General features: G+C 43.2%; 1 long non-coding RNA gene across 1 annotated transcript in view; it reads left to right on the top strand.

Annotated features, from left to right (window-relative positions):
- The window catches only part of LOC109943725 (uncharacterized), a 29,893-nt gene extending 18,330 nt beyond the window's left edge, over positions 1-11,563 (top strand). Inside the window, exon 3 of the long non-coding RNA XR_002266810.3 lies at positions 11,237-11,563. This is a non-coding gene — a long non-coding RNA (uncharacterized lncRNA). The remainder of the gene's footprint in view (positions 1-11,236) is intronic.
- Positions 11,564-19,888: the final 8,325 nt, after the last annotated feature.

Raw genomic sequence — 19,888 nt, 5'->3', positions numbered from 1 at the left:
ACCTAAGCACTTCGCAAAGCACCTACGCTAATCACCAAGTGATTCTATTAAGCACTTGGGTGTATGAGTACTTGGAAATGTCTAAAATATGCCTTGGTATGTTTCTTGGGCTCCCACACCTCCAAATGGCCGGTTGGGGGTATTTATAACCTCTCCCCACACTTCTATCCGTTGGACAGAAAGCAGCAGCTTTCTGTCGACGGGCACATCGGATAGTCCGGTGCGCACCGGACATACAATGTTCATTGTTCGGTGCCTACCACATCAGCCGACCATTGGAGTTGGTAGCGGTCGACCGTTGGATCCGATCGTTACTCTGACTATCCGGTGCACACCAGACAGTCCGGTGCTACAGCCCGAGGGTGCCTGTCTGCAGGCCCCTCTGCGCAGACTATCCGGGTGTCCCACCGGACAGTTCGGTGCACACCAGACATGCACTGTGTACTGTCCGGTGCGCCACCAGGGCACTGGCTGACTGCCCACTTCATGGATTTCTTCGCTGATTCTTTGGGCTTTTAAGCTCTTTTTATGTCTTCATTTGAGGTGTTGCATCCTCAGTGCCTTAGTCCAATCCTATTTCGCATCCTGTGAACTACAAACATAAACACTAGCAAGCACATTAGTCCACAGGTTATGTTGATCATCAAACACCAAAACCTATTGAGCCAAATGGGCCGGGGTCCATTTTCCTTACAATCTCCCTCTTTTGGTGATTGATGACAACACAACCAAAGCAAGCAAATATAACAATCATTTGAATGAAAATATGCAATCTACTTGCTAGGATGCATGAGTGTTCCCACAATGTGATATTATGGACTTAAGCCTCCCCCTAACTCCAAAATTCACTTACTTCCTATTTTAGACCAAAAGACCAAAACCACTTGCAAGATCTAAATTTTAGTTTGGTGGTGTTTGGTGTTTGATAACATTTCATTGCTTTGGTCCCTAAAACTTCTCCCCCTTTGGCATCAACCACCAAAAAGGAAGACATTAAAAGCATGTGGGAAGCAAATAAGACTTGCCCTCATAAAAGATTTATCAATGATACGATTGAGGCAGTAAAAATTATTACTCCCCCTAAATAGGTGTTCTCCTTTAGAAAGAATTTTCTCCCCCATTAAAGACGAAGAAATACTCCCCCTAACAGAGATCTTCTACTTAGGAAAAAGCATGTGAGAAATAGAGGTGCAAGACATGATTTGATTAGACTAACTTCCCTTGTGTATAGGTAACAGATATGAGTTAACAACTTATGCATGTATAGCAACATGGGAAGTGTTGGGGACTCGTTCTCAAATGCTATGAATCAAGAACAAGGCAACACAAGATGTTAAATATCAAAATCCTTCGTCCTTTGAATCATTATTTCCCTTTGGATATAATGGATTTCGGACGAAGGTCATGAAGGACAAACCTTCATAAACATAACAAAAGATAAAGAGTATTTAAACACAGAATATAAGAAATAACTTAATCTCTGTAAACATTATTATTAATTTATTTTCTACTTATATTACTCATGTAAATAATGGTAAATTACAAATATACCTTCGGCTTGAAGGGATGTGAATACAGGTGTGATGCAAAAGCAAAGTGCCAAGTCAGCGTGAACAGTACGGGAATACTGTTCACATATTTATAGGCACGGGTCGCAGCCCATGCAAAATTACATTAATACCCATTACACTTAACAATAACTATATAGTGATTCTTCGAGGTCTAATTTGGCTTTTCATCTTTAAGTCGGTTCCCCTTTTCTGCCGTTATGCCGAAGCTTTTCTGCACATAGCTTCGTGATCGTCTTTTCCTTCGTCGTGATCGCCTTTCGTCCCGGTCAAGCTTCGTCTTTAACCGTGTTTTTGTATACTCGCAATCTAACTTCGAAGGTACCTGTTTACATATTTCTCTTGGAAAACATTGTCAAATCATGTTTTTGAGGACCTTCGGAAGTCGAAGGCCCCCAACAGTAGCCCCTCGCAATATTAATTTATTGTAAAGATAAGTTTATATTGTGATACGGACGAAGGCTATGAGCCGAAGGTTCGAAAAAACACCTTCCTTTTGCTAGAACAGCAACAGTCATTGACAAGCGGGACCCCCCAGTTTTCGACATACTGGGTGTATAAATATGAGCTCACCACAAGTTTATTTGGCACGCTATCTTGCCATTTGTTCTGCCTGCTCAAATAGCTCTCTGTCCACAAATATTTGACTGCCTGTCTAGATTTTAAGCTTCGGACCAAAAAGCCCTTTTTTAAAAGAACTTCCAAAGGGATGTCTCAGGAAAAGAAAGTTGTCGCCGAAGTGAAGCTGAGCCTTTCTGAGGAGAAAAATCTGGGCTTCATTGAATCAATAGCAAAAACAAATACAGAGAAAATTACTAGGGAAATTTTGGAAGGCTTATCTGAAGATACTGGTGAAAGAGATAGCTATGACGCAGACATCGGAGGTGAGGATTCCGAAGATCGACCATGGCGACCAAGCCATTCAGTCTTCGGAAAATCAACTATTGGACAAAGTCACCTTGAAAACATGAGGGGAAGATATTTTCGAGATATATCCATCGTGAGGGCAGATGTCGGAGAAAAGACTGTGCCGACTCCCGAAGATAATGAGGTCGTGATCTTCCGAAGCTTTTTTAAAGCTAGGCTACGATTCCCTTTAAGCAGGTTTGTGGTAGAAGTTCTGAAAATATATCAGGTTTATCTTCATCAACTTACCCCTGAAGCAATAATAAGAATGGGACTTTTCGTCTGGGCCACGAAAAGCCAGAGCCTGGAACCAAGTGCGAAAAGCTTTTGCAATATACATGAGTTAATATATGAGACGAAGCCCTGGGGTAAGGAGCAATATCACAACAACTTTGGTTGCTACACCTTCGGTGCTCGCTCTGGATCAAGTTGTCCCATGCCAACCTTTCGGAAGAGATGGCCCAGGGAATGGATGAAAGAATGGTTCTATGTAAAAAATGATTTGAAGGTTCGAGAAGATATTAAAGATATCATCATGTGTCCTATCTGGCAGCGCTTCGGACTCCGGAAACCGAAGGTAGAAATGGATGAATTAGCCGAAGAGTGCCAAAGGGCCTTCGGCGCAGTCTGCTCTTTTATAGGGACAAGGGATTTAATACAAGAACATATTGCCTTCAGAGTATGGCCACTTGCAGATAACTGGGAAATGCCGAAAGAAACTGTTAGAGAAACTGATGAAGGTGGACTAGTCAGGCTGAAGTACACATTCAAGTACGGAGACAAGTTTGTTGAGCCAGATGATGATTGGTTAAAGAGCATTGAGAATGTAAGTGATGAATTGCTTGGGGTATACTCAAAGGCCGAAGACACTGCCTTATCAGCGGCCTTCGGAGGCCGAAAGAAGAAAAGACTCAACCGTGTATTTGACGCAATCGGGTTTGTCTACCCCGACTACCGCTATCCAGCGCGGGGTCAAAAAAGAAAAAACACAACTTCTGCAAAAGAAACTGCTTCAGCCGCTCCTAGCGAGCCAGCGCCGAAGAGACAAAGGGTAAAGGTTCTTACACACCGGCCACGTTATATTGAACCAGCCACGGTGCCTGAATTTGCCGGTGAATCCTCTTCGACCGCCGAAGCTAAAGATTCAACTATGCTGCCAGAAATCAAAGAGTTGGCCGAAGTGCCAGCAACAGAAAAGATGGAAGAACCAAGGACTGAAGAAGCGAAAACATCAGAAGTTTCAGGTCTTTCGGCAAAGGTTGAAACAGGAAAAAGCCAGATGGGTCCAACAGTGACCCCAAAAAGAAAGAGGATGGTTAATGTGTTAGATGTTCTGGAGACAATTAAATCTTCAAGCATAACTCCAAAGAAAACTCTTGAAACTTCTGGAGTGTCTACTGAAGCCTTTGTTGCTGAAGCTTCAAAGCAACAGCCTGAAGCTGAAGCCGAGGCTGGGCCTTCAGAGCCCACCAAGGAACAACCTTTGGAAACCAAAGAAAAAACTACAAAGGCAGCTTTGGAAGCCGAAAAAATGTCAGAGCCAATTTTGGTTGAAGAAACTAACACTGCTGCCCCCGAAGCATCTTCCTCCATACGCGATTACATTGTGCGACATGCTTCGGGGAAGAAATTATCTGAAGAAGAGATTTATGAAACTGATCACTATGCCAGAGAATTAAAATATCCGAAGGGGGCACTAGTGTTCAATGGGACAGACGAAGATGACTTCTTATACTGCCTCCCTGATAATAAAGAATTATCTGTCTACCGGGAGATGGCCAGGAGTATGGGGTTTCCGAAACTTGAAGCTGGACTCTGCGCTATGACGAAGGACGATCTTGCAGATAGTCTTGCATATAATAGTCTAAAGGTATGAGAACTATATATTTAGAAATTTATAATTCTCAAATCATTCTTTTATTCTTATACTAATTCTTGTATATATATAGGGTTTAATATTGAGCAACGCGTTGAGGGCGCAAAAGAATGCTGAAGACGAGAGCTATGAAATTGCTTTCAATAATCTATGATCAGAGGTTATTAAGCTGAGAAACGAAGCTCTGGAAAAAGATAAAATTCTGCTTACATTGGTGGACAAGATAAAGGAAGATGAAGCTACGTCTAAGGCTCAAGCTGAAGCCCAAAAACGCGAAATTAAAGATCTTCAGAAACAGCTAGCCAGAGCTAAAGAAGAACGTATACTTGAAGAGACAAAACGAGAGCTTAGTGATCAATGGGCCAATCATTTAGAAACAAATGTTAAAGAGCTTCGTGCATCCCAGAGAAGATGCTATGATAAATCTATAGTGTGCGTTCAGAAGATAAAATCCAGCTTTGCCAACGTCGGTGTATTCTCTTGCGAAGAGAATTTCTCAAGGGGCAATCCCGAAGGTCCGATGGAATGGATCAGTCACGAAGCTGAGGCCTTCGAGGAAATCCTGAATAGCCGAGGAGACATATGTGCTTTTTCGGGTGCTAGGGGAATTGCTACTGTTTTGGAGAGGAAAGGTTGCGAGCATGTAAAATCCTTAGCGCAATCCGAAGCTACTTTGTCCTCCGAAGACATTAAAGACCCCTCAGCCGAAGCAAGCATGATTGGCGGAAAATTTTTCACCGATATCTGGGACAACGGCGGCAGAGAAATGGCCCAAGAAATTATTCAAAAGAGCGAAAAAGGCATCCATGATGCTAGAAAAGTAGCAGAGGCTGCTGAGAAAAGTACTGAGCCCGAAGGGCAAATAGGTATTAATTAGTGGTTTTCATTCTATTGTAATTTTTGATTCCAGACTTTGTTCACGGTTTGTAATAGTAATATAGCCATATCTTCTCCCTCATAACTTGCTGAAGCATCTCCGGGCCCCCACTCGAAGGGGGGCGATGAAATTAGAGAGATGGCCGAAGCCATCATGGACAAGGTTGTCGACCAGCTACTAAACGAAGCTGCAGAAATAGTTCTTAGGGAGGATTAAATGCTATTGTAGAAACATTTGGAACGTAACATGTGTAATACATTGTAACTTTGAATGTAATATATAATCTATTTATAGTTCAGTTCTTTACGATGCATGAAATTTTGCATACATACCATTTTTTGAGCCTTCGGCGAAAAAAACACCTTCCCTTCTTTTCATGCTTCGTGAAGAAAATCTTTTATATATCGCAAGAATTTGCAAACTTCTCTGATGGGGAATATCTAAGCTTCGTGAAATATTCTCCGAAGCTGTTTTATGTTGCCTCTCTAATGAAGCTACACGTCTTCTTGATTTATCTTGTGCCTTAACACGATTTTCTCTTTTTCCAATCACCCTCCGAAGACCAATGGTGTATCCCCTTCTTGTTCCGCATGCCATATGTTGTATGATGCTTATGTTATGCTAAATGATGCGATAATGTTATGTTATGCAAAATGATATTTGTGCCGAAAGTACACATATTCCTGCAATAAAACACACAATCTTTTTATATCAGCGCTGACTTTTCGCTGTAAGCCTCCCTTAGGAGCTTCTTTGCCTTTTACTTCAGCGGAATCAGCGTTTATTTTTCGCTGTAAGCCTCCCTTAGGAGCTTCTTCGCCTTTTACTTCAGCGGAATCAGCGTTTATTTTTCGCTGTAGGCACAGAAAACTTACACTGCGCTCCCTTAGGAACGACTTTTTGCTGCTTTGAATAAATTGCAATGCGTTCCTTAGAACAAATTTTTGATAACTTCGAAAATCCTCCTTGTCAATCATAAATTCTCATGCTTCGGTATCTCAGGCCTATGGAGAAGATATATTTTTATTACAGTAAAGAGCGAAACTATTACAAGAAATTGAAAGGCGATAAAAGACGTTAAAACTACTCTTAATTGTTCCTTATTAAAAAGAAAACAATACTGAATGTAAAAATGCGAAAAACTGCTGTCGAGGTAGGATATTTGTCAGTAAATGTGCTTCGACTCTGGCACAGTGCTATTGACTGTGCGAGCTTCGGACTCCTCTCTGAAGTCCCGCTGGGGATTAGTGCGCTGACTCCCTTCTGGCTGCTGGCCTCTTTGTGTTGGTGGTGGCGGCAGAGGCTGCTGCCAAGATGCTTGGGGTTGGCTTGCCGAAGCAACAGAAGCTGCAGGGTGATTGCCTACATATTCTGGATTGTAAGGCGAATGATACAAAGCAGTATGCATGACTTGCTTCGGCTGACTTTGTTGTGCTGCAGCTTCTACTATCTCCTTTTGCTTTTGGATGGTAACATGACACATCCTGGTAGTGTGGCCCTTGTCTTCACCACATAATAGGCAGTAAATCTTTCTTGGCTGATCTCCAAATCTTCCCCCGAAGCCCCTGGCGCCTCTGCCCCTTGGCACTGGCGACCGAAAAGAGCTTTGCTGCTGCCCCGAAGCTTGTGAAGAATATTGTGGCTTTTGCTGCTGACTCCCTCTATCATCATTTTGAGTATAATTATGAATTGACCTGACGTGCCTCGGGTGAAATCTTCCTCCGAAGCCCCTGGTCATTTTAGAAAACCTGAATGCTTCCTCCCTTCTTTGACGGAAGTCATTGTCAGCTCGAATATACTCGTCCATCTTCTGGAGCAGCTTCTCCAAAGTTTGTGGCGGCTTCCTGGCAAAGTATTGCGCTGAAGGTCCCGGCCGAAGTCCCTTAATCATGGCCTCAATGACAATTTCATTGGGCACTGTTGGCGCCTGTGCCCTCAGACGCAGAAACCTTCTGACATACGCCTGAAGATATTCTTCGTGGTCCTGGGTACACTGGAATAGAGCCTGAGCGGTGACTGGCTTTGTCTGAAATCCTTGAAAGCTGGTTATCAACATATCCTTCAGCTTTTGCCATGAAGTAATTGTCCCTGGTCGAAGAGAGGAGTACCAAGTTTGAGCAACACTCTTGACGACCATGACAAAAGATTTTGCCATGACTGCCGTATTGCCACCATACGAAGATATGGTTGCCTCGTAACTCATCAGAAATTGCTTCGGGTCTGAATGACCATCATACATGGGGAGCTGAGGTGGCTTGTAAGACTGGGGCCATGGTGTAGCCTGCAATTCTGTTGATAGAGGAGAAGCATCATCAAAAGCAAAATTTCCATGATGGAAATCTTCATACCAATCATCCTCATTGTAGAAACCCTCCTGATGGAGCTCTCTGCGCGGAGGCCTTCGGTTCTGGTCATCCTGAACAAGATGACGAACCTCTTCCGAAGCTTCATCTATCTGCCTCTGAAGGTCAGCTAGACGAGCCATCTTCTCCTTCTTTCATTGCACCTGTTGTTGGAGCATCTCCAGGTTTTGGATTTCCTGATCCAAGTCATCCTCCGGAGGCGTGGGACTGGTAGCCTTCCTCTTCTGGCTTCGGACCTCCCTAAGAGAAAGGACGTCCTGATTGGGGTCCAGCGGCTGTAGAGTGGCAGCCCCTGTCGCTGAAGCCTTCTTCGGCGGCATGACGAAGGTGATGTTTGCCGAAGATGTTCAAAAGCTCAATAAATGGAAGTGAGTTCACCGGAGGTGGGCGCCAATGTTGGGGACTCGTTCTCAAATGCTATGAATCAAGAACAAGGCAACACAAGATGTTAAATATAAAAATCCTTCGTCCTTTGAATCATTATTTCCCTTCGGATATAATGGATTTCGGACGAAGGTCATGAAGGACAAACCTTCATAAACATAACAAAAGATAAAGAGTATTTAAACACAGAATATAAGAAATAACTTAATCTCTGTAAACATTATTATTAATTTATTTTCTACTTATATTACTCATGTAAATAATAGTAAATTACAAATATACCTTCGGCTTGAAGGGATGTGAATACAGGTGTGATGCAAAAGCAAAGTGCCAAGTCAGCGTGAACAGTACGGGAATACTGTTCACATATTTATAGGCACGGGTCGCAGCCCATGCAAAATTACATTAATACCCATTACACTTAACAATAACTATATAGTGATTCTTCAAGATCTAATTTGGCTTTTCATCTTTAAGTCGGTTCCCCTTTTCTGCCGTTATGCCGAAGCTTTTCTGCACATAGCTTCGTGATCGTCTTTTCCTTCGTCGTGATCGCCTTTCGTCCCGGTCAAGCTTTGTCTTTAACCGTGCTTTTGTATACTCGCAATCTAACTTCGAAGGTACCTGTTTACATATTTCTCTTGGAAAACATTGTCAAATCATGTTTTGAGGACCTTCGGAAGCCGAAGGCCCCCAACAGGAAGTATAAGATATAAAATATAGTCTAACCAAATGTTGGAGAAGACATGTAAATGATATCAAATGTAGTCTCAAAGATACCAATTGAAGGCCAATTGAAGACCAATGGCATGCTTGTGAGCTAGCTAACTTAGCCTTAAGTTTTTCATTCTTTTTAATAAGGCCATCATCGGTAGCTGTGGATGGAGCACTAGAATCTAATTGCTCAATTTTGGTTGATAGCTCACAATTCAAATTTGTAAATGTTTCAAATTTTTCTAGCAAACCTTTATAATCATTTTGAGAGCTAATCAACTTATTTTTCAAAGATTTAAGTTGAGCCTTTTGTTTAGTGCATACATCCTAAAAAATTTAACGTCTTTCGCAAGCTCATCTACGGAGGGCTTTCCCTCACCTTCATCATCGCTACTGTTGTCATCAGTAAAGGATGGGATACTCATTTTACCTCTTGCCATAAGGCACTTGTGTGATGACCGTGATGAGGATCGGTGGATGCGTGTTCTTGGAGGTTCATCTTCGCTTGAAGAATCATCCCAAGTTTTGACACTTGTAAGCGCATTGCCTTTGCTCCTCCCTTTTGTGGGTTTGGCCATAGTTGGACAGATGTCCCTGAAGTGGACCTTCTCCCTGCATGCAAAGCATCCTCTCATTCTTTGCTTTTTCCTATCAATGTTAAAGAAAAGATTCTCGACCTGCAGGGGCACACCCATTAGATTAATCTTGCGGATCATCCCGATTACCTTTCCGATGCGTCGGATTGTTTCTTCGTCCTCGAATGATGATGTTGATTGTTGATTATCTTCACCATCATCACTTTATACTTCTTCCTCTTCTTCACTTGAGGAACTTGAGTGGGAGCCTTCTTTTTTCCTTTTCTTTCTTCACATGCAAAAGCATATGGTCTTGAATAAGTTGGCTCCTCTTGTCGACCCATTTTTCGTGACATCTCAAATACCGCAATTTTCCCAATCACAATGGTCGGGGTCGTTGTACTCAAGTCCTCCATGTTGTGAAGAATAGTGATGATGCTCTCGTATCTTTGTTGTGGAAGAAGGGAGATAATCTTCCTCACAATGTCCACATCACCTAGCTTATTAATGCCAATAAAATTGAGCTAATTGATGATTAGGTTCAAACGAGAATACATATCTCTAACAAGCTCATTATCCTTCATAGAAAAAGAGTTATACTCATTTAAGACTAGGCAATGTTTTTGCTCACAGACATTGGATGTGCCATCATGGAGCTCATGCAATTTTAGCCAAATCTCATTAGCAGTTTTTAAAGTAAAAGCTTGATTAAAAATATCCATGCTAAGAGATTCATACAAGCAATTTTTGGCGCTAGCATTTAAATGAATTTATTTTTCCTCACTCATGGAGGGTTTCTCGAGATTCTTGGGTGGTTTCATCCCCTCACGAGTGACTCTCCAAACACCTAGATCAACGTCCTCTAGATTCACCTTGATCTATTGGTTATCTTGTCCTTGCCGCCTATTTAAATTAAGCACGCTTTAATGCTTAGGCCTGCTTAGACGGTAGAAATCGGGTGATTTCCTGTCACCCGCGAGATTAAGGTGATTTCTTATGCTTGATTGGAAGAAGTTTATGGGTAATATCCATGTGGAAAATAAAGGTTTAAGATGAGTTTGGGCGGACTCTTATGAGTGCCATGTAGGCCATAGTGAACCCTCCTGTGTCGATTAAGGACCGTACCGTTGTGGTCCCTCGAGTCATGTTGAATTTATGCCTATTCACTAAGCTAGCCGGATAACTCATTCCGATTGCGAAGCCAGAACACCATTCCAACCAGATTCGACCTTGTGGTGCACCTACTAGTATGGTTGAGGAGTGACGGGGACATGGCGAGATGACCCATGGTGGATGGTACGCCCTAACCCTCTGGTAGTCGGGCGGTCCCTGGGTATGGTGGCCCCTGTGGAATCCGAGATGTGCATCAAGGCTGCTACTGGAATGTGTGTAATTGTGATTGTATCTCATGAAGTATTATGGGTACTATTTGTGATAGGAGTACCCACCAGCTGGTTAGGAAACGATTCGAATCGCCATTGCTCCTGGATAGTGAGCACTTGACTTGAGCTATCTTATCGTAGTAAGAACTACATCCTAAGATTTGTTGAATGGATAAGAAACAGTGGTAATTCCAATTATGCCTAAGGGATAAGATAGTTTGATGTGATGACTTGATTCAACACTCTCAACTTGGTTATTCTCAAAATGGGTAATTAGACATACTTCAAGTGGGGTATGGATCACATAGAAATCAGGTGCAAAACTTAGTTCGCAGCAAAGTAGGTATTAATATTGACCTACTAAAATGAAGTAATTAAATTGGTAAATGCCCCCTCGAGTTATTAAGAACTTCTGTAACTCCCGTTACTCTTGAAAAGCAAAGAGCCAACTCCAGATATAGCTTTGCATACTCCTTGAAGTCTTTTACTTTCTTATTTACTGGTTTTGGATGGGTCAGTCTAGCTGAGTACATTTCAGTACTCAGGGTGCTATTCCCAATGATTTGTTGCAAATGGTCAGATGTACTACAGGTACTACGAGCACTGCTTATACCTGACTACGGGAGATGACTAAGCCTAGGGCATACTTTTCCGATTCTCGTCTCATGCTTTTGGTGAGTGGACATCCTAATGTTGGCACAGTGTCATCAAACCCCGCAGGTGTTGTGGGTACTAGATAAATAAATGCTTCCACAAAAAATTATCACTTCGGTGAATGCTACTTGGAGTTATTTGGGGCATGTGTGCCTCCCTTGTTGTAATAACTCTATATACTCTGATTTATGTTAAAAACTCTGTGGAATGTTGTAACACTTGATGCAGCGATTGTTAGTTCATTACGATCTTGGTTGCGAGGGAAAAGTTTTGAAATCCTTCACGATTTTACTAGACCCTGGGTTTATATGGGCTCAAGTGTGAGGCAATCGTTGTGCGGCAAGTGGTTTGCATACTTGATCTCTTATAAATCTGGATAGGTCACCGCATTAGAGTCGCCGAAGTCGTCTGACGAAGGGGTTGGGGGACGCTTCCTCTTGTCGCTCCGGCTCTTCTTGTCACACTTACCCTTGCCGCTCTTGCCTCCTGCCATTAGGGTTTTCATAATAGAAAAGGAGGCAGTAAGAAAGGAGACCGAGAACGAGTGAAGAAGACTGTCACATGTGGGTGGCCTATTTAAAGAAGCAAGGGAGTGCCCCTTCATCTCTCGTCCGTACGATGAAAGGTCGCAAGCCTTCAAGAGCTAACCACTACCACCCCTTGGAGAAACACGACACCAGAGAGGAGTAAACCAATCGCTCAGGCACATTATTATGCCCTGTCGCGTCAGGTTACTATTTTGAGACAAGACAACGTACACACCCATTGGGTGCACATATCAGATTTTCTAGGATTTTCTAAAACGTCATCTGTGAGATAACCACGAATCCTACAAAACGACAAACTCGAGATCGGTCAAACTAGAGTCAACTAGACCTTTATCGGTTGAGTTCAGTCAATTGCTTTCATAAAACCCTAACCGAGCGCACCCCAGCCAGACCTCAGTCGGCTAGGCTTCAGTTGGTCAGGTTTTAGTAGGCCAGGTTTCAGTCCGCAAGGTTTTAGTCAAGTGAATCACATTCAAGACGACAAATTAAAACCCTTGAGTTGATTAATGCTCAAATCAGCTCAAAGGCTACACCCATTGGGTGTAATGGATACAAAGGCGGAACAAGCTACACTCAAAAGCATGGAATAATCAAATAGTATGTTCCAATCTTGGAATCTTGAGCTAATTACCCTCAAAATTGGCTTGAGCCTCAGGGCCTTGTGGGAGATAGATATCACATGGGTTTTTGTGAGCACGGGAACGTTCCATGGGCTGCCTGATGGGCCCCGATGGTTTGCCTAGCAAGGCATGCCATTGGGTCGCAACCAGGCTAGGTGAGTTCGACCAAAGAAGATGAAGACCGAAATAGCCGAGTTATATGTGGCTAACATAGAAGAGGTGCTTGTAGGAAATGGTGATGCCTAAAAAAGGGGTGAATTAGGACTTCTAAAACTTCTTTCTAAACTAGGCCACAAATAAATCACTAAAACAAACCTATGTAAATAAGCAATATAGAATGTGCAAACTAGGTTTTGTCCAAGTATTGCTATCTCTACCTCAAAACCTAAGTTCCAATCCTAAATAATCTAACTAGGAAGGAGAGATTAAAACTTAAGTACTTAATGTAATTTCAAAAGAAAAACAACAAGGGTAGAGATGCAAACTCTCGTGGACGACACCGGTATTTTTACCAAGGTATCCAGAATCACGCAAGGTCCCGACTAATCCTCATTGGTGCCCCTACTCAAAGGGTAGCCCACACGAGAGCCAAGCACCACGAACGAGTAACTCCATAGACAGTCGTGGTACTTCTCCACGCGTAATTGGTGCTCCGCTTCCAGCTCCTCTCGGACGCTCCCCGTCGTCTCCACTATCGAGCTTCCGGCTGAAACGCCGCGGGCCTCGTTCCCTCCGGTACACTGTGGCAACTGTGACACAAACTCGGTTGTCACGGTCTTCCAAGACTCTCGCCCCACTCGGTACAATTACAACAATTCACACAAGAGTCAAGGAGTTTTGTGGGTTTTACTAAACTCACAAAACTAACTAGAACTCACCTAGAGCAAGCGCATAAGTGGTCTAACTAACCGAAGCACTTCGTAAAGCACCTATGCTAATCACTAAGTGATTCAATTAAGCACTTGGGTGTATGAGCACTTAGAAAAGTCTATAACATGTGTTGGTATGTTGCTTGGGCTCCCACACCTTGAAATGGTAGGTTGGAGGGGTATAAATAGGCTCCCCCTCAATTATAGTCGTTGGACAGAAAGCTGGCTATTTCTGTCGTCGGGCACACGTGGATAGTCTAGTGCACACCAGACATGCCCGGTGCCCTAGCCACGTCAGTCGACCATTGAGGTCTGTAGCAATCAACCGTTGATAATGTTGTGGCCGACCATTGGCCAGACTGTCCAATGCACACGGTATAGTCCGGTGCTACAACACCTAAGAGTCCAGTTTGCGAACCTCTTTGCACAGACTGTCCGGTGTGCCACCAGAGCGCTGGTTGACTGTCTACTTCTTGAATTTCTTCACTATTGTCTTGGTCTTCTTTTGGTCTTGAGTCTTAGACTTCTACAAGTCTTTTAGGTCTTCTTTTGAGGTGTTGCATCTTTAGAGCCTCAGTCCAATCATCTTCGCATCTTGTGAACTACAAATACAAACACTAGCAAACTCATTAGTCTACGAGCTATGTTGATCATCAAACACCAAACTCAATTAGTCAAATGGACCGAGGTCCATTTTCCTTACAGCGATGATGCCTCGTGCACACAGATGGCATGGATCCTGAAGGGGTAGATACACGGGAGATAACTCGGAGGAAAGGCAACCGAATTCCGGATAAACAGGAGCACCTATCGCGGTAGAGATAGACTCATATAGAGTTAGATAGGATTCACGACATGTAAAGGGATATCCCTCTAGTCACCTATATAAGGCTGAGGGGGTACCCCTACAAAACATCTCATCTCATTCCAACTCATAACTCGTTAGCCCTCTCATAGCAACCACACCGCCGCTATATTGATAGGAGGATTCATCCATCGTCGCCCATAGCTCACATGTAACTCGTGAGCACCAGCAATACTCAATACTTAGCATCAAAAGGATGTAGGGTATTACGGATACCAGCGGCCCAAACCTGTATAAACCCTCTTGTGTTCCGACATGCATCCGCCCGTACCATCAAGTCGCGATCAACGACGTCGTCTGTAACACCTCAAAATCATCAACTAAAAACAATGCATTTAGATTATTAGTGGCAAGAATAGTAATGAATTTTTCTTTCAAGTATTTGAACTTATTTACCTTTGGAATAATTTTTTTGCTCACATTTGATTGATGATTGTTTTTGTGGAATTTCTTTTATTGGAAAGCCAATTAATTGATATGAGCACTTTGGTCCAAAAATTATCTCCTTAATGATAATATTTTTAGGTATAATTATTATGAATTTTTAGAAATATTTAAAAATATATTTATTTATATTTTTGGGAAATAGGGATAAAAGAAGAAAAAAACTAGCCGGACCGTTTGAATCGGCCCATTAGGGCGGCTGAACCGGCCCAACCGGCCTCCTCCCCTCTCTATCCCTTACACGCGGGCCCCACCTGTCAGGTCATCTCCTACCTCTCGCTGTCGTCGCACCACGCCCTGGCTGCCCCGGCTGAGCAGCCCAACCGGCCAGCCGAGCCGCCCCTGTGCCCCTTCACCTGGCCTCACCCATAATCGTCGTCCCTTCCTCTTCCCCCTCCCCCCATTTCCTCTCTCAGTCAAAGGTGTAACCAGCGCCATTAATGGCCGATTGAAGGAGCCGTCGGTGCCCCTTCTCCTCCCCTGGTGCCTCTTCCCTTCCCCCTCTCCCTCTATAAATTGGACAGCCGAGCCCCTGCTCCTCCCTTCACCCTAGCTCGTCCAAGCCTCTCCCTCTATCGTCCGCGTCCGCGCTCTGCTCACTGGATCTCGTCGTCGTTCGCCAGAGTCGTGTGGCGCTACCCTGTCCGCGGCCGGACCTCGCCATGTCACGCCACCTCGTCCCGGCCGCGCCTCATTGTCTGCAATGCCCCTGCACACCCGTTCCCCTCCCCCTCGCCGAGCTCCATGTGCACACGAGCTAACCCAAGGTAGAAGATGATGATTTTACGTTTTAGTCCTTGGAATTGTGTAAAATTAGTTCATATATTATTCAATTTAGAAACTGTTAAAAATAGACCCCTGTTTATTTCTTGCTACTCCCTGATGTATGTGTTTAATTGTAATCATCCCCTGCAACAATATTTTGGATATGAACATTATTTTATATTTCGAAAATAAATAAGTTATGTCGCAATTCATTAACTTTGTGATTTAGTACTAGAAATGTTTGCGATTAACTTCTCATCTTAACGTATAAAACAATATTATGTTAGTTAGTGGCGGAGCCAGCTCAGAACCAGAGCCTGGGCACCGTTGCGCACGGGCGTGGGTGAATGTTTTCCAACTAAACCCTCATCATATTTTTATGAACATTTTTGTATTATTTTCTAAATAAAGTTTGGCTCTAAATAAATTGTGTCTTCACCGCTGACTATAATCGCGCTATTTTTTGCATATGTAATGTACTTAAAAATCAGCATCCACACATGCCCTGGGTGTAGCAGGACATATTAAGTTCTATGCAAAAAATCAGATACAGAGAGGGACCGAATAGATTTTTCGTTCAAGAAGCCTCACAGTAGCCCAGTCCATGGAAACACTCTCCTCTCTTAATCTCATGTCTAGGCCACACGGAAAGCTTGCGCCCTGCGTCCCGTATGGAGCCATTGCCACCACACAAGACAAGGACGGCACGTTGTGCACCTCGGCTATCCCACTGTCGCCATGCTCTCACGCTGGTCCACCCACGCACACATCGAGCAGGCCCACGACCACGCCGGCGGCCGGCGCACTACTCCGCAGCTCACCACCTTCCATCTCCAGCGTGTCCTCGCGCTCGGGGCTTGCAGGGTAACAGGACCAAAGCCCAGGCACGTGCCCGGGCATCCCGAGCTGTCACTCCGCCACTGATGTTAGTAATTATTTAAGTTTAGTTTTACTGATATAAGAAATTGAAAAAGGTACTATACCACATCTTCTTGATCAGGTTAAAATATAGATTTTACCGGTCATGGTATATATGTTCATATGTAAATCGCTTATTCACTAAGAATTAGTAGAATATCTATTTATGCCGAAATAGCCAGATTATGTTACCAAAATTTAAAGTTAGTAATTTATAGTAATTCTTAGAATATTAATGTTATATGATTTATAAATAAACATTTTAACGATACCTATAATTTACATTTAGAAAAGAAAGGATAAAACCAAAAGAATATTATAAGTCATAAAGAAAATAATTTATTTTTGTAGAATTTGTTAAGTCATTTCATCTAAACTATGCTAGGTAAAATACTTTCGTAGTCGCGTGCCCATATAATTTTCACCAGTGATAATTCAAAGTGGAGATTTTAGTGGATTAATAAAATAATTATGATTTAGGCATTATTTATAAGTATAGTTTGTGTGGTATGTGATTGTTCATGTAATTGTGAATGTTACCCATGTAATGGTGTATGTTTATTTATTTGGTGTATGTTTTATTTTGTATGTACGATATATGAATCAATATTAGAAACTGACTGTGTGGTAGACGAACAAAACACGTTCGAAGACGACCTGCAGGACACATTCGAGCAATGCAAGTGGATTCTCCTTATGCATTTCTATTTCGTACCCAAGTAATGCATATAATAATGTTTACTTTTCGGATATTTGCATAATTTGATGGGATTTGCCTAAATAGGATTTTCTAGAATTACCAACCATATTCCTTGATTACCTTGGGATAAACACTATGCTTAGCAATTTGTGATATCGCTCAACTTGATAAATATGATGTCACTCATTAATGATACTAATGTTCCAAAAATGAAGTTTATATTATGATGTTAACCCGATGGTTAAACAAGATCATTTTGTATTAAATGAAACATGGAGTGACCACCTAGGATAACAGTGTAACCACGAGTGCTATAATGGCTCTGGCTTTGGTAATTAGCTCTATAGACTTAGTGCTTAGCAACCCTACATAAAAGATGGGAATGAGGGGGCGGCAGTGGTTTGGTGGCATCTCATGTTAACATGAGGTGATAGTCTTAGCTAAGTTACCTCGCCTAGAGGGCCATCAATACTGACGTGGAAACCTTAGCGGGTGGCTTTGTACTAAGGATATTTTGTGAAAGCCTCATAGTGGATCCCTAGCCATTCACCTAGGAAGTGTTTATGGGCCTGATCAACCCAAGCTAGAGGGGATACACGACTTGTGGATAAAGTTGTACCACCTCTACAGAGTGTAAAACTGATATGTCAGTCGTGCTCACGGTTAAGAGCAACCTGAACCCCCACATGATAATTGAACTTAAAAATGGAAAATAAATCGTGATCCGATGATTCATAAATGGGTTGCTTAAGTTGTTTCACTTAAGTGCTTTTGATATAATTCTGTACTTATGTTTAATTGAGAAATTTTGGGATACACTTACAATTAGTAAGACATGCGTTGTTAATAAAATATTGACCAACTAAAATGCTTACCGCTTATCCATAGCCTACCTTGTTAAACTTGCATTACTCCTCCCACTTGCTGAGCCCCGACAATAAGTGAGCTCACCCCTTGCTAATATTTTGATCAGAGGGTGATGAAGAAGACTTTGTAGATGATGTTGATGAGTATTGAGTCTAACGATGCGCCAGTCACCTTCCTATGGAAGAGTGTCCATGTTTATTCTGTTGTACTTTGATGATGATACTTTTAAGACACTATTGTCTGAATGATGTAATAAAGTTACTCTACTCTCTTTACGCCTTTATTGCATTGTCTTTTGATATATTACACTTGTGACGTCAACATATGTGTGGAAAATGAATCATGGCACACATATGCTATGCATTCGGTTTTGCCCCAAAACCGGCTGTGACATCGTCCTATCCAAAAGCATCATGTGGGATACCTCATGGTGTGCAGTCGGGTCATAAACATCGACACTGTTTAGGAGCGATGGCGATTCAAATCGATTACTAATCAGCTGGCAGGGTATTCCTAACACAAACCATACCCACATTACTTCATGAGATACGGTCTCCACCATACACATTCCAGTAGCAGCCCAACTGCACGTTGCGGATTCAATAGGAACCACCAACCCAGGTACCACTCGGCTACCAGAGGGTTAGGGCATACCATGCACCATGGGTCATCACGCAGAGTCCTCGTCACTCCTCAACCCGCTAGTAGGTACACTATGAGGTCGAATCCGGCTGGAATAGTATTTTGGCTTCACGGTTGGAACGACTGAACGAGTTATCCAGCCAACTGAGTGAATAGACATGCGTTCAACATGACTCGAGGGACCACAATGGTACAATCCTTAATCGACACAAACGAGGATAAGTATACACCCAAGACCTCCATGCCTTGTTGTTTCCTTATTTGCATCTCGTCCAATCTCAAATTATCATTCATACTTATTGTTGGGGACTTGTTCTCAAATGCTATGAGTTAAGAACAAGGCAACACAAAAAATGTTAAACGTTAATGAGAGCACCTAGAGGGGGGGTGAATAGGTGATCCTGTAAAACTTGAACTTAATGCCACAAAAACTTGGTTAAACGTTAGCACAGTATTGCCAAGTGGCTAGAGAGGAGTCTCAACAAAACACAATAACCACAAGAGATCAATCACAGAGATGGCACAGTGGTTTATCCCGTGGTTCGGCCAAGACCAACGCTTGCCTACTCCACGTTGTGGCGTCCCAACGGACGAGGGTTGCACTCAACCCTTCTCAAGTGGTCCAAAGACCCACTTGAATACCACGGTGTTTGCTTTTCTTTTCTATATCCCGTTCGCGAGGAATCTCCACAACTTGGAGTCTCTCGCCCTTACAAAGATGTTCACAAAGAAGCACGGAGTAAGAGAGGGATTAGCAACTCACACAAGACACAAAGATCACAGCAAGTACGCACACACAAGACCCAGACTTAAGCTCAAAAGACTAGCACACTAGAACGAAGCTCAAATCACTAGAATGTCGAACAAGTGCGCAAGAATGGAGTGTGAGTGATCAACAGTGCTCAAGGAATGCTTGGTGTTCTCCTCCATGCGCCTAGGGGTCCCTTTTATAGCCCCAAGGCAGCTAGGAGCCGTTGAGAGCAATCCGGGAAGGCAATTCTTGCCTTCTGTCGCCTGGCGCACCGGACAGTCCGGTGCACCACCGGACACTGTCCGGTGCGGATTTCCTTCCTTATTTGGCGAAGCCGACCGTTGTCAGCCTTGGAGCCGTTGGCGCACCGGACACTGTCTGGTGCCCCCTCCCGACCGTTGGCTCGGCCACGTGTCTCGCGTGGATCGCGCAGCCGACCGTTGACCCGGCCGACCGTTGGCTCACCGGACAGTCCGGTGCACCACCGGACAGTCCGGTGAATTTTAGCCGTACGCCGTTAATCATCTCCCGAGAGCGACGAGTTCGCCTGTGAACGGCTCACTGGACAGTCCGGTGCACCACCAGACAGTCCGGTGAATT

This window comes from Zea mays, chromosome 1, assembly GCF_902167145.1.
Source record: "Zea mays cultivar B73 chromosome 1, Zm-B73-REFERENCE-NAM-5.0, whole genome shotgun sequence".
NCBI lineage: Eukaryota > Viridiplantae > Streptophyta > Magnoliopsida > Poales > Poaceae > Zea > Zea mays.
This window is presented reverse-complemented; position numbering and strand designations above follow the sequence as displayed.